The sequence below is a fragment of the Bactrocera dorsalis genome, chromosome 2 (genome assembly GCF_023373825.1).
Source record: "Bactrocera dorsalis isolate Fly_Bdor chromosome 2, ASM2337382v1, whole genome shotgun sequence".
Classification (NCBI taxonomy): domain Eukaryota; kingdom Metazoa; phylum Arthropoda; class Insecta; order Diptera; family Tephritidae; genus Bactrocera; species Bactrocera dorsalis.
In genome coordinates, this window is record NC_064304.1 from 13,828,288 (window position 1) to 13,845,043 (window position 16,756).

The following is a 16,756-nucleotide window of genomic DNA, read 5'->3' on the forward strand; positions in this document are numbered from 1 at the left end:
TGCTTTCATTGTTGACCAAGGCAGATGCATGGTATTTCAATAAGAAAGATGTATCAACTTTTAAATAAATACCAAATAATTTCCCAATTAAGTAATTGCATATGCGGTTGGTTAATATTGCTTGTGTTTTAAGTTAATTGGAAATTTTTGTAATATGAAGGATAATCCTTTTCAAGGTTCCCTACTTTTTTAAAGAAAAAATTCAAAAACTTCAAATTTAATGGGGAATGTTCATTATCATTCGAAAGAACATTCTTTAGAACTTACTTTTTGAAGCTTATCTCCTTCAAATGTTGGCCGCAGCTACGTTTCAGATGGTTCATCTGTTTAGTTTAATTTTCGATGACTCGTTCGAGCATTTCAACTGGTAACTGGCGACTAACACACGTGATGTTTTGCTGCCAGGCCTGAATCGAGGCGGGGTTGTCCGGATAAACTATGGACTTTGCATATCCTCACAGGCAAAAGTCTATCGGTGTGATATAACACGATCTTGGTGGCCAATCAACTTGCCTAAACGTGAAGTTCACCGAAGTATTCTCTCAATAAGTCCATTGATTTATGCGATGTTTGGGAAGTGGCGCCGTCCAAATAGTCGGTTATCATGGCGCCATAACGGTGGCAATTGACGGTAACGTTATCACCGGCATCATTTTGGAGGAAGTAAGGCCCGATGATTCGTCCGGCCCACAAACCTCGCCAAACCGTTATTTTTATACATGAAATAGCAGCCACTGAAACTCTTCAGGTAGCTCTTCGTCCCAAATGTGGCAATTTTACTTGATTACATACCTCGAAAACATCGGATTTTCCTGGAAATTTTCAAGAGCCCATAGAGTGGAGGAATGTGGCTTGAGCAGGTCGAGCGGCCTCAGTGCTATATTTTGTACGCTTCCAATTTAAGATCTCGACGTAAAATACTCCAAGGTCATACGTCAGTCCGAGTTGCTGCGAACGGCGACGAATCGACTCTCTACGGTCTCGTGTGCACTCTCAGATACGGTTGCTATATTTTCTTCACTGCGTTGTTGATATCTGGCTTGATCTCGGGCATAATTTATTCGTCTGAAACATAACATATCTTACTGAATGTTACATAGAATGACTCCGCATGATAACTACAGTTTTAGATGCGCCTAAAGTCAAACTGTGTCTTTAATAAGTTAGGTTAAAATCAGTTAATCTAAGTTCATATTTTCAATTTTCGACTACTCAAAATTATTTATCTTGTGTCTATTGTGGTCAACATAGATATAAAAGGAAAAAAAAGAAATAATAAGAATAGAATTTTATAGCTGAGGATCTAATACAAGTACTACGCCATATGTGAAAGTTAGAACAATAAGTTGTTGTGGTTAGTTAACAGCATTAATAATGCACTTCATCACAATTAACCAAAATCGATAAACATTTAAGCAACCATTTAACACAATCCTCAGTTAATTACATAACATATGCGAATTTCATCAGCTGTCAACCGCAATTCGTAGATTACCGAAATGTGCCAAAATAAAATCCAACGAATTAACACCAACAAATGCTTTGAAAGTCATTAGCGCCTGTAAGTCACGGTCAACAGCTGCCACAAAGGCGAAACAGCAGCACGGCTGACGTGTTTGTAGTTGAAAAATATTTTCGAAATATGGTCTCATGCCATCAACCGGTTTCAGCTGAAAGCTTATCAGCTAAAATGGCAACTAACCGCAAAAATACAACAACAACAGCAATAGTAACGAAAGGCAATCAAATGAAATACAAAGTAACGACCAAAAAAGGCGATCTCTGCCGAAAAGCTGCAGCTGCCGAAAAGGGAATTGAAGCAAATAAGCATATTTATATTCAGGCGAAACTAGCCGCTACCAAGCACGTGGTCCAGCGAGCGCTACTGCGGCCGTGTGCTGAAGAAGCGCACCAGCGAGGTCATGCCGCATGCAATTCAAATCAAATGAAATCAAATCAAATGCAGCGGAGGCGCACTTGCCTCGTCAGCCACTGGAATGCAACGTTGCGTTGCAGTAGCGCAATCGTGGTTGCGGACTTACTCACCTGAATTGATTCAAATGCCCGCGGGAATTGTGTGTGCAGAAGAGCTGACCGTGCTGGAAGCCCACGCAAACCAACGTTTTTGCGGTCCCCATTGATTGTTGTTGTTGCGTTTGAGCCGCCCAGCTGTTTGTTGTTGGTAAGCGCTCACCATGTTGCATGAGTTTTCGAATTTTTATATTTTGTATCAGAAAGCCACTCGAAACTTGCCGCTTAGTGCAGTTAAACTCAGCGCAAATATACAGGATAATCTGTGAACGTGTGTGTGTGAGTGCTTCAGCTTTTATGTATGATACAAATGTATGTACATATGTGTGTTTCATTAACCTTAACTGTTTGCATTGCGGGTTTGCGCAAACTGAACCGTAACGAGTCTACTTGAATGAAGTTCACTTCAGTACATAAAAATAACAACAAATATTTTCAGTTTTTTTATTGAAAATCACGCATTTCTACTTTAGTTTGGCCATTTCTAGTTTGATTTTCTAATTGCAATGCTCATGCACTCTGCTGTGCATTGGCAATTGTGGAATTCCGAGGCTTGCAAATGTGCGGTGCGTTGCAAATAGTTAGTGGCACATTAGCGTTCGCTGTTAGCTTTTTAATGCCTACACACACATGTCTACACATAATAATATATTTTAATTGCATTTTTATTTTGCACATTTCGCAATGCTTTTAACCATATGTGGCGACTAGTTTTGGCGTGAATTGATTTATTTTTGCCACAAGGTTAACTAACGCTTTGCGCAGCCGCTCAGCTGTCAGCTCCCTTGGCGTCTCGAACGCTAAGTGCTCTGGGTGGGTGTTTTGGCAATTGCTTTTTCATTGTGATTGATAAATGTATTGGGTATTTAAAAATTTATTAGGCATTTATGGGTTTCTTATTAATTTTTGTTCGCAATATTTTATATTAACTCACAAAATAGCAAACAATTATTATGTCTAACACCTAAATGGTTTTCAATTATTTTTGAAAAATAACAAAATTTATCTTTTTATAGCTACAGTCGGTTTGTGCTCACTTCCACTATGGAAGTTGACTTTTAATGTGTCTTCTATTCAAATATTTTATGCTGCGCAGCTGCAACAAGTGAAATAAAAAGTGTTTAGTAAACAGCGCATAATTAACCTAAATGACGAAATAATAAATTTTTCGGAAGTGAAATGGTTTTATGCTGCCTTGAAGAGTAAAGGAAATGCAGGCTATAAATATGCGGCTCAGTCGGGCAATTGTTGTCAGATGGCGTTAATTAATTTCCGCTTTCATTACACACTCTGCATACTTTCGTGGTTATAGTTGGTGACAATGCCGCTGATTTGTGGTTAATGTTGTACGCAAGATTGCGAAGTAGAAGAAAGGTGTTTACTGTTACAGTGACACAGTAAATGGGAAATAAATTTTCTCAGTTTCTAAAAATAAAAACAAATATACATACATACATACATAAACATCGTTGAGTTTTTCTGCTTAAGTCTTTTTTTTATCAATTTAAACAAAACGCAGACTATTTGGTAAAATATTTGCCAGAGTTTGTAAAAGTCATAGATATTTTGCTATCTATTTCTGAAAATGTAGATATTTTATGCGAAAGTTGCCGTCAGACTCAGAGAGTCTGGGTTTGTAATTGCAGAATTGTCTGAACACTTGGAAATCCTGATTCACTTTGACTTCATACCGGATCACTTGGATCTCGGCGAGGTAGTTGTGGGTGGGTAGAAACCGTTGGAGGAGAGGGCAGTGAGCTTCTTCACGGATGGGTCTAAGCTGGGGGGGAAAGTTGGTGAAGAGGTCTCTATCAATTGCAGTGTCTTCCATGCCAAGTTGAGTCCTATTAGGGTATCAGTAGATTAACTGTTACAGTGTGCAGCCTCTTTAGATAAGTGACCATCCACTAAGATAACATTACCAGTGTGTTCAAATGTGGTCAAAAGGTGCCTAACCTTGCTATTAATAGTCTTTTTGTGATACGATTGGTATGGGTGCCAGGCCACTGCGGAATCGCAGGAAACTGTAAAGCTGATGAGCTAGCAAGAAAAGGCACGCTAGAACCGCTATTATAAGAATGGTAACGGGTCGATGATCCCATATACTCTTATGTTCCACTACTAGATAGCTGGGATTCGCGGAGGCTTTTGCAGGCTGGATCGCAAGAGATCTAGTGATCTCTTTGCCCTCAGTGAGGCTAGCCTTTCCCTAGTTTTGGGGCTTTTCATGGGGCATTGCCTTATTTTTGTCCACGCAGTAAAGCTGGGTATCCTATCAGACGCTATCAGCAAGAGCTGTATGGAATGGAAGAAGATGAGGTGGAAACAACTCAACACTTCCTTCTTGACTGTCTCGCGCTTGTGAGGTTAACACTCGGGAGCGCATATCTTCAGACATCCCACTGAGCTGGAAGGAATGGAAATTAAACGTCTGTGCATATTTGTATTGGCTACTAAGCGCTTTGCAAATTTATAGTTCGAATACAGGAGTTCTTCTTTTCTATGGCCTCACAAAGGTCTACATTTACTAGTCCACGTGCGATTTTTTATCAGCCATCTAACCTCACCTTAACCTGATCTAGTTCAAATACTTGTTTTTATTGAAGAGTTCATTTTATAATATTTTCATATACTTACAAATATTTGGATTTCGTCCTCAATCTTATAGCAAATCACCCTAAATGTAGCCTAAGTTTAACGTCTGTTACACATTGCCTACAGTTTGGCGCATTTTAGCTAAGTCACGCACCTCACAATTCAATTCTCTCAAAGAACTAAAACAGTAAAATACATACATAGCTTCGTTTCAAAGATAGATGTCAATGGGATTTATGTTTACATAGTACTATATACATATTAGTTAAAAAAAAAAATAAATTATTTAAATTTCAAATATTTCTTTACTTCACTTTATTTTAGCCCCTTGCTCCCCACAGAAAGTAAAATTAATTATTTCTGTTAAGTACACATTTTTTTAATATTTTCAAACACTTCTGAAAATAACTTTCACTCCAGAATACAAGCTTTATATATATTTACTTAAGATTTTTAAAAGCCTCACATACCCATAAATTTTTTAAGTATTTTTCATTAGCGCTGAGTGCTTTTATGCCTCTTCATTCGGATTCACATCTTTGTGAGCTTATTCTTCAGCTTCACGTACCAGTTCCGCTGAAACCGAGACGATGTCACTGAAACCAAAATATTTCGGTACTTTTATAGTTTTTATGACGTCTCACACGCGCTCCATGTCTACCCGGCTCCCTCGAGTGCCCACAATTCACTTACACACACTATTCTCACATATATTCACACACATTGAAATACCCCACATACCTTATAATTAATTGACCTTCCCAGTTGGTGGTGTTGGCGGTAGTATTTGCTTCATTGTTGTTGGTCTAATTGTTGCTGCTTTCTTGGCGTACATGAAGAGCAACAAACTGTCTGCTGGCTGCTGTTGCCGCTGGCCATTGCACGCGCACTGCGCATGTTGCTCACGGTGCTGCCGTGCCGGTACACGCCGACGGACAGACAACCGGCTGCCTCACTTTGTTGTGCGTTTGGCGCGTTTTGAATGTGATTTTCCCCCGTTTCTGAATGGGAGTATGTGGGTACTCATTAAGAGCTACAATTAATATTATGAAGAAAGGGCCTGCAATAAAAAAAGAAACTAAAAGCAAAACAGCTTAAGAGTTTTTTTTTATTAATAGGGAATAAAATCAGTGGTTTAGTAGTAGAATTTCTTCAAGTTTAAATTACATGAATGCTTTTCTATACATACATACATATGTGTTTATATGTTACTTTATTTATTTATACCTATGCATACAGAAATACATATTATGTGGGAACTATCATATGCCTAGAGCTTTCTTCAGGCATTGCGTTATTCTCTGCATTCCATTCGTAACAGCACATTTTACTTGTACCCTCTTATCATTATCCATTCATGATTTGGAATTCACTTTCGCAAACTTACAGTTCGTTAACCCAATCAACATATCTGCATGTTTTGGATATATGCGTGAGCACCTTCTCCAATCGTTTAGATGTGGATTTGTGTCTTTCCTTTCATTGTTTTCAGTTTTCTATTGTCACGGTCAATAAATTCTGCTAAATATATATTAAGAGAGCAACTCCTCTATTTACATGATTTGGATTGATATTTGTGCGCTTTACTTGTTTACATGTATAAAGTATCTATGTACTTGTTTATGGCCAACATCTGAAAAATATTTAGTTTCTCTACTTTCTATGCCCTAACTCTAATTTTCCCAGCCCGAATCGCGAACAACCTCCTGTGCCTCCTTCCTATATATTTTCTGAATAAAAAACCTTAATCTAAACGAAATTTTGATTAGTACCACAAAAATCGAATAAGCATACGAGTACATACATCCTGGTCACTTAGAAACACCCGAATATACTAAAAACAAACAGTTAAATTCTCATTATCGTTATTAAAAAGTTAGATTCTTGAGCTGAAAATCTTAGATCATTGAAAGACTTTGGGAACTAGTAGCTTTTCGAAATAATTAGTGAGAGCAAAAACCTTAAAAAGCTCACCCAAAGCTTTGTAGGGACTAGAAGCTCTTGAGTTCAGAGTGGCATAACTTAAATGATAAAATCAGGAAGAAAAGTATTTAAATGCTGTCTAGACTAGTTAAAAATCACCCAAAAATGGTCTCAATAATATCATACCTACAGTCCAAAAAATAATTGTGTTAACTCAAACCCTTTTCTTTAGTGTTTGTGATCCAGAGCTGTGAAAAGTCAACACAATCTGTTTTATGTTATTTCTCTGATTTTAAATGCGAAGAGAACGTTTTTACCTTATAAATTTTATTTCTTCATCATCTCTATAAAGTTGTTTGGAAAATATTTAATGTAAATAAAAGAAGGTTTGTAAATATAAATAGAGACTTCTCTAATAACTTTCCCAAACTTATGCATTTTGCTGCTCACCATTCTACTTCATCTATATATTTTTTCTGCAAATGTTTATCTTGCTCGTTTCTGTTATTGTTAGTGAATATATTCCACAATTAATTAGTTGAAAATTTATACCATTAAATCGTGTGCAGAGTTGGCTGAGCTTCAGCTCCACGACGCGAGAGTATCACTGTATAGCATGGCATTAAATAGTCAGTTAAGGCAGCGGCGAATTGTCGGTCAAACCACTAATTTATTTGTATTCTCTGTTTTTCTTTTTTAACTATTCACTTAATATCATTCAACACATTGGCGGGGCACTTGGGTGAACTTCTGGTTCTGCTGAGATTTCACAAGTCGTAACGAAGAAATAAATATGCAAATATATAGCTTTCTTGAATGTCTTTTATAGTTATGGCTTGATAGCTCGATTTATGTGTGAAATCATTTGAAACAGTTATTTGCTTTGTTTAATTAGAAATGTGCGAACTTGTTGAAGATTTTGAGAGGAATTCTCAATTTAGAAGATTATTGCTTAAACGTGTTTTTAGAATTTAGAAAATACATAGAATGATTAAATAAAAGGAATAGCTTGCTGTGGAATCGTTTACTCTTTGTTTTGGAGTTTGAATGTCAACTTTTATATTCTCTTACTATGTCGATATTGGCGATCAAATTTGCCGTCTCAGTAGTAATTTTTTGCAATAAACAACATCAACCATAAATTTTATGCTTATCGCCACTTTTTATGTTCCCTCACCACCTATTTTTATGCCATTTAAAACTTTTTAGGGATATGAAATAATTCTATGAATTTCTATGTGAATTCGAAACGAAATTCTTTTAAAATATCACAAAATTGGCTAATTGTCATGAGAAATGAGATATGTATATATATATAGCATGTTTTATGCATAATAAACTACTCCATTTTTTGTCTACAGTTTTTAAAATTTTTAATATCCCCCCATACAAAGTAACTGTGTTGTTCATTTTCGCTTTGTACAGTCTGTGAGGTTAGATGGTTGATTTAGATAGATCGCACGTGGACTACTATAGAAAAGAAGAGCTCCCGCCATTTTCGCCAATTCGGTGGGATGTCTGAAGGTATGTTCTCTCAAGTGCTTAAGTCTTGCTCTCTGCCAAACGCGAGTTAGTCAAGAAGGAAATGTTGAGTTGTTTTCACTTCGTCTTCTTTCATACAGCTTCTGTAGATGCCATCTGATAAGGTTCCCAGCTATACAGCATGGACAGCAATAGGGCAAAAGCCTGCAAAAAGCCCCACAACTAGGGAGAGACAAGCCTTATTGAAGGCAAAGAGATCACTAGGTCTCATGAGATCGATCTTGGGCGAAAAGGCTTTTACGACAGCGTATATAACGATGGTGACCCTGCGCTAGCCAAGCTCTCGCGAATTCCAGCTAACTGGTAGTAGAACACAAGAGGATACGGGAACACCAAGCCGCTCCTATTCTACTGATAACGGTTCTAAGGTGACTTTTCTTGCTAGCTTATCAGCTTTCCTCTGATTACGCTGTGGCCTGGCACCCATACCACTGTTATCATAAAGATATCATATAAACTAACAATGCTATTGACACCGAGGTTAGGCACTCCATCACCAACTCTGATCGCACTGTTAATGAGGTCAAGGCTATATAAGTGGATGGTCCCTTCTGTAAAGGAGGCTGCACTCCGGAGTAGTAAAAGTACTGCTACCTTAATGGCGGTCTGTGACGTAATTTCTTTTAGAATTCAATCACAAGTTTCATAATTCAACGTCATGTCAACTCTTGGTTTATGTACAAAAGGGTGGTTTCATTAAAAAACGTTGTTAATTCAAGACTATCCTTAATTTCCTTAAACTTTTTGGGTTCCCAAAGATCCCCATATTCCCATAAATATTTGTTATGTAGAATATTGTGAGTAAAGTCTTCCAACCTAAGTAAGTCTCACTAGTAGAGTTCAAAACTAATAAAACAAAAGCTGTTGCCTACATTCGGGCGCTTTCTACATTAGCAAAGTTCATTACCATACTATTGAAAAGATATCAATAATACCGACTGTATAATTGTAAAAGCTGGCAATATAAATTTCAAATTAGGTTGAACTTTACACAAATTAATTTAAAATTCAAGAATATCCTATTTTTACTAAAAAAAAAGTCTGTCTTAAACAGAATTTTTCGAATTTTCTCCATAATTTCTCAAAAGTTCTCTTGATCATCAATATATATCTATACAGATATTTGTAAACACATAGCACACAAAAACAAAATAATAATGATATTTTGAAAGGTGCCAAAACTGGCAATTAGTTATAAGTATATATGTATGTATGTATCTGCTTAAAATGTTATTTTTTGAGTGAAAAGTCAATTGAATTGGATGTTTATGGCGGAAACAGGAGAAACAGGTAAAACTTAAAAAACCTGTTTAATAATTTTCAAAGGCTATGATAGAGACACATATGTGGTAGGTATGCATATGTGATGAATACCTAACATGCATGTACCATATGTATGTATGTATGCGTGCATAGCAAATAAAATTCATTTCTTTTTAATTCCATTAATTTTTAATTTTTATTTCTTTTTGTTGCTTTTTATTAATAATCTCGGCTTTTCGCCGGCCACTCATTGTTTACTATTCGCCAAATGCGTGAGTTGGCGGTTTTACCCCGCTTAGCTATGCTGCTTCGCTGCCGCTGGTGGTATGTTGGTGGGCCGTTGAAATGACCATTTAGCGCGCTGCCGACTGGCTGGCAGTCAAGGTGAAAGTTGTGACATGCGTCGCCTCTACGCTTCGGCGGCTTAGCGTGAGCGTGCAACTTGCTTGCTTTGAGAAATTATGCGATTTTTTTTCTCCACCGTCCGCATACCACGCTATACCACTTTATTGCTACTGCTTTGTGTGGTGCTGTTGTTATTGCTGGCATTGTGTGCGCTAACTTTTATTTAAACAACGGCACTAATTAACGCACAAAACATTTCGACAATTTTCACAAATTTATTATTAAAGACAATAAATGCGCTTTGGCGTACACATACTTATTGCACACACTGCATGTTTACTGAATGTTTTATATGTTTATGAATGATGCATAGTTTAAGTTGCTTTCCGCTTTCCGCATACACATGGTAGCGCCTCCTCCACTCGCTCAGCGATATGTAGAAAGTTTGCGTTTTTCATGCGGCAACTAGAATATCCGGCTTGGCGGAGTTTTTGCTACATTCGCCGTTGGGAGTTTACGATTTTTGCAGCGTTTTTATTTTTTTCTTGCTTTTGTTTGCTTTTATTATTTGTTTTTTTTTTCACATTTCGAATTTTCCTGCAATTTTTGCTGTTTATCTACATGATTGGTGACGCGGCACGCTTCAATTGGCTGGTCAACACGGCTGCGCAGCCGATTAACGATTCTTTTCAAAAGTTGCTCACTTACTGTACTACTGTATTAGTGTGTGTGTATATATATGTTTGTGCGGCATGTCGTTTTCATTTGGCTGGCACTGAAAGCTCTCCTTAGCGCCATTGGCAAATCTTCATTTCAACTTGGCAAACATTTTCCGTCGAACTTTTTATCTTTTGCACGTTGGCGATGTTTGCATCAATGAAAATGTCTGACGGATGATTGCCGACGTTTGATTGCCGCGTGCAAACGTCGTTGTGTCAATACCATTTTGGACATGCACCAGCGCAAAATTCATTCATAGTAACCCAGTAGGAGTGCAGCTTTTGTTGAGTATGGTTGCGGTGCGGAATAAACAAGCTTGAAGCTACATATGTATATCAAATAATGCTCTAGCTCTGATGGGAACCAGAAAAGGCAGTTAATGTAAAGCTAAGGAAATAATAATAAATAAAAAACTTTTGGTTTCATAAGATTTTCTAAAAAAACATTTTTTCTCTTGAATCGTGTAGTAAACTTATTTTTTGATATACATATTTAAATGAGTGTGAAAAATCAAAACGGGATTCAAATGCATAGAAGACTACGATAAAAGCAAGATAAGCCAGATTTAGCCAGAAGAAGCTTCGTGCAATCAAATCCATAGAGGAATTTATGAGTTTAGTTTGCTAGCAAGGACCTTTGTTTTCTAGAAGTACTGTGCAGAATTTTTTGATATTTTATTAATGTTTCCCCCAACTCATTTTCTGATAAATAAAAAGCCAGGGGACTAGAGCTTCAAATATAAGTGAATAGAGAGGGAAGCGTAGGAGATCTATTGAATTACTTATCCCTAGCAAGGTTAATCTAGCTGTAACGATAGTAGTTCTAACTGAACAGTCTATGAGCGCACTCATGCGGCAAGGCTAAACATTTTGGATGACAGATGAGAAAAATTGTCGAAGATGGTTGGAGGAAGGTGAGGTGGAAGCATCAATACACTACCTTTTCCACTTTCCAGCTTTCGCTAGGCTAAGTATAAATCATCTCGGTAGTTATAAGCAGGCGAATTAGCTGTCATGTATTGGTCATCTCAATAAATTTTTGGTAAGTTGCTTGAACAATGTATGATTGTGGGTTTGATTAATACTTAGGAGTTCTGGGACATCACAACAGAAATACGTTTCTAGCTGTACGTGGGGTCATTTATGGCTGCATGAATATCAGCCTGCATACCTTCTGCTTTTATGTAGCTAGATGCTAGTCTCACACTCCACATAATTTTTGTAGAAATCACCATTAAAATTTGTCTTCTAGGTATAGAAACCAGAAAATGAGTTTCGAAGACTATTTTCGGGTTCTTTCTTTATCTATTTCACCCAAAACTTGGTAATGATATACCGTTGAAATACTCCTTAAATTATTTAATTGAGTGAGTTGCTAATATTTACCTAAGAAATTGTTGTTAGACAAAGTAATTAGTTCGAAAATTGGTTTTAAATAATTCAGTATTCATTTGTAAATTAAAAAATCTTCTTCACCAGACACCTTTTTTCGGAGGTCCTCCTGGAAATCGACTACGGAAACAAGAAAATCCAAACTTTTTCAAAATAAATCACCAATAATGTACATTAAATTTTGTATATATACATAGCTTTCATTTATTTGTAAAATCTTCATTAATACCATTTTTTAAAAAAATCATACGTGAATATTAATAACTCCTTAAGTGTTCCTGTCTTACTGGGTCCACATTTATGCATTATTTCCGTTTAGTGTCTTTCGTCGTTGTAGCAGCTTGATGTCGTTGACAAAATCATTCCTCCACCAACAACTACAAAGTTTTCTGCTCCAATGAAGCATTGAATTGACATTGCATTACGGTTGATGTTGCAGCAACAAGCAATTGAAGCAATGACTGCAGTCTGATAGAGTTGCAATTGCACACAAATGCATACATACACATTTGTGTGTGTTGTTGTTGTTGCCACTGTCAACGTTGTCAATGTCAATGCTTTCTGCTATTGCTGCTGTTGTTATTGCTGTCACCGAACTATATCTGCCGCTGCTTGACAGTACGTTCTTATTTCATTTCATTTCACGTTTCTTCATTTTGCTATGCGACAAATTCGTTGTTTATATACCCTTAACAGGGTGTATTGAGTTTGTCAGGAAGTTTGTAATAACCAGTTGAAAACGTTGGAGACTCTTTAAATTTTTATATGAGAGTACAAATGATCAATGTGACAAGCTGCGGCGATTTAACCATGGCCAAGTGTCTGTGTATACACAACAAATTCTTTTAAGTTTCAAGTTTTGATCTGAAACCGCTTATAATTATACTCTTGTATGGAAAACTTGAAATTTGAGGAGATATCTTCACAAAATTTGGCATAAATTATTACGCGAAGAAACGCTTTAATCTCAGAAAATGTTCTTCGAATCGGACTACTATAGCGTATAGCTGTCATACAAACCAAGCAATCAAGATCAAGATTAATAGTTTTTCTACCCTTTGGAGGGTATTATTTCTGCGCTGCAGCCGAAGTTTACGTTTTTTCTTGTTTTGTTTTTGCTTTCCTACTGCTGCTACTGCTCCTACTAGCTTTCCGCTGCACTGCTTCTGCATTTTTCCCCACATTGCTTAGTGAAACCCGTTTAAATTAAATTGACAGCAGTGTACCGTTTGTTGCAACTACGTAGCAATTGTAGTGTTGTTGTTGGTTCATATATAAAATATGTGTATATACATATAAGTATACATATATATGTGTTTTTTATATATTATTTGTATATTATTATAGTGTTGTTACTGTTTCGGTTGCTGTTGCAGGCAGTACCGTACACAATTTCCACTATGTGCTTGTTGTTTTTGTTAATTCTACTACTCTGGTCGTCGCTAGTAGTTTAACTAGCTCTTCTTCTTCAGTTGCTACTGTAAATGTCATTGACAAACCGACTGTCACTCATAAATATAACATTTTACGCACACACACATAAGCAAATGCGTTGCAAGGCAGCTAACTGTATGCGTTGCCGTTTGGCGCAGAGCGCCCACTTGCAACATGTCAGGCGAAAATCGCAAAAATAAAAAGCAAAAAAACAAAAAGTTTGCACAAAAATAAAAAAATTGCGCTAAGCAAGAATGTCTGCGCTCTGGGGAATCGCTCAGTGCTCAGTTTTAGCATGCAAAAATAAAAACAAAAAATTATGAAAAACATAAACATAAATGTTTTTATTAAAAAATACATGTGTTCACTCACACACAAGTTTCTCCCTAATGCCACAACAACAATTCAAGTTGGATAAATGTGTCACCGCAGCACCGTTGGGTCTTGCAACGGTTAGTGCCAACTGCTGACCAACGCCAGCTAAACTCATCCAGCTAACGAGTTGCTGCGCCTACTTTTCAACTTCCCTCCCCCCCAACGCTCTGCTGCTTGCTCGGTGGCAGCTGTTGTTGCTGTGCTTGTTCTTATGCAAGCATTTAAGAATTTTATATTTGTTGTGACACTGGAGATGTGTACATAGATGTCTATATACCATATGTATGGTGAATTTCGAGGAAAACCGTTAATAGCACAGCAAGCAAATACCAGTTTTGTGCTGGAATTTATGACTAGAAAGGTGGGGGCTTGGGATTTGTCAACTAACATTAAAGAGTTTATTAGATTTTATGTAAAGCAAAAAGAAATTAAGCAATTCTTAGTTAAACTAGAAGTAGACTCAAAGTTCTTGATAACTTGTGGAAATAGAAAAACTTGCTGTACCCTTCATTTTGGAAGTATTTTTGGACCAAGAAGATGATAAATCCAAGTCTCATTGATGATTAACTTAGATTCGCTTAATCCAAAAATAAACAAGTCGAAATTGAAGCATAGTATTTACATACATACATATATGTATGTTCAAGTATCTGGTAAATCTACCAAAAATCTAAAGTGCATCCGCTTAGTGAAATTGTTATATAGGAGGGAAGTGGAAGATACAAACTTTATTTTCTTTTTCTGATGCCTTGAAACTTTAATATCTTAGGCTGCTCCAAAGTTCTGATTGTCAGACTTATAAGGGACGTGTAGTTGGGGGGCATTGTGGATGGTGTTCATTCGAATAATATGTAGATTTTTCCTCCCAAATCAGTATTTCATTGTTATGAGTTTTCATATGGGGTTTGGCTGGAAAGTAATAGCACTGAGTGGATTTAAAAAAAATTATTGAACCAATCTAAACAATTCTTTAAAAACTTTTAAAATATACTCCTTTTGCGTCGATGCAGCGCTGGCAGCGCGATTTTCAAGCATTATCACGGAAGGCATTCTCCGGAATAGCCATGAGAACCGAGGTGCATGCTCCTTGGATCCCCTCTGTCGTCTCAAAAAGATTGTCTTTCAACGGCCTTTTCATTCAAGGAAGCAAAGCAAAGTCCGGGGGCCACATCTGTGCGGCTGCGGAAGCGTTGGGATGCCGGCCTTGGTTATGTAGCTGTTCACAAGAAAAACGGTGTGAGCCGGGGCGTTGTCGTGGTGCAACTTCCAATCGGCTGCGAGTTCATGTAGGACCCGATCGACCCTTCGTGTAAGTCTCTTGAGAACTTTCACGTAAACTTTGCGTTGACGGTTTGTGCAAGAGAAACAAATTCCTGGTGAACGAAGCCTTTGATGAAAGACAATGACCATCGTTTCCACTTTGGTTTTGCTCATTCATTAGCCACCTCTTTCCGGCTCTCCAAAAAGGCCTGGTACCACCGTAACATAACAATCTTTGCTCAAGCAACATCTGAGTAAGCCTGCTTGATTATATTAAACATCTCTGTCGCACAGAATCTAACGAACGCTGAATTTTCGGCTTGCACCACTCACAGAAACACGTCGAGCGAAAATGTTTGTCCTAACCTTCAGGTGCTCAGAGATAACTGACCAGCCGCTCGTTCGTTAGCTAGGAACGCCCTCTACCGAATCCAGTGAGTGCGCACACGCTTCGAAGTACAGTCGCGGCGGAAGAAAATCAGTCCTGTTACTATCCGGACAAGCCCTGTATATCATCACATTTATCTCTGACAGATTTGACAGGCGATTCCATACCAATCTAACAGCAGTCTAATAAATTTGTGTATCCATTTACTCATTTTCCTATTATCTTCCAGGTCTGTATTAGCCTAGTGGGCTCGAATAACTTTAAATAATCAAACTGTGTAGTTTTACACATATAATATTGATACGTACTCAAGATATTACTTCTTCTTTTTAATTGGCGTAGTCATACGAGTATATGGCTCAAGCAGTTCACGACTTCCGGTGTTAGACCAAATATTCTCTGGGTAGCCAAAAAATATCCATTTCAAAGCGAGCTAAAGTGAGAAAACCAAACATCCTTCCGAAGGGTTGTGCACAGGGTTTGGGACTCGCCACTTAAAAAACACGCCCAATGAAAAGATATCACAAGAAGAGAAAATATCCGAATTTCGGCTTGGTATTTTATACAATAACTCCAACATGTGATTAAATCCTCTTCCTGTTATGGCGACTTGAAAAACCAAATACACATAAAAATTCAATAAAAGCGTAATTTACCTTCTTTTCGACGAACCGATACTCGCACTCATACGAATGCATTCTTCCACATTCCAAGCACTCATGCCATGAAATATTTTTGGGTCAAAAGTTCAAGTTTGAAGTCAATTGCAAATGCCACCTGCTAAACCGCTTCTAAATTAATTAACAATAGCCAAATGTGTATATTGTAGAACATTAACAACAACAACGCTGGATATCGCATAATCACATTAGAGTCATTGGTCAAAATGGGTTGCTGTTGTGGCTGAGTGTTTGCACCAGCTCGTTTTCCTGCCAACTCACACACACAAACAAACGCAAAAACACAGCGGGTGTCCCAATTTCTTGCAGTCACAAGGCTGTTGGTCGCTTAAAGTTGGTCAAATCGACATTTTCGCCACTCGTAAAAAAGAACTGGCCTAGCGGCATACTTTTGCTCTGTTGTTGGCCATAACTCTACTTCAATGGTGGCTCCAGCAGCGCAGCGGCATTGCTATCTGGCCTCATACAGCAACTATTCTGGTAGCGCCAACTAATCAATGAAAAGACCAAGAAGCTGCGCAGGCGCAATGCGAACTGAAAAACTAAACCGGGAAGCGGGAATAAGACACAAGTGTGGTACTAACTGAAATACTGAAATAAGCGTGGCACACTTTTCGTGACTGCCTCTCGGCTGTTCGGTCATTTAGCTGTGCATAGCCTACACTTTCAGCTATATGCCAACTTAAAAAGCTAATAACTGTATATGTGTATATTTGTGTATATTGCGCCTGCATTGCCTGCCTTCAAATTTACTCGTAGTCACATATAAGACAGGAATTTTGCCATCGATGGACCGATACGATTGCCAG

General features: G+C 37.6%; 1 protein-coding gene across 5 annotated transcripts in view; it reads left to right on the plus strand.

The window, feature by feature from the left end:
- The window catches only part of LOC105227640 (mucin-22), a 121,585-nt gene that overhangs the window by 33,843 nt on the left and 70,986 nt on the right, over window positions 1-16,756 (plus strand). The window lies entirely within an intron of this gene.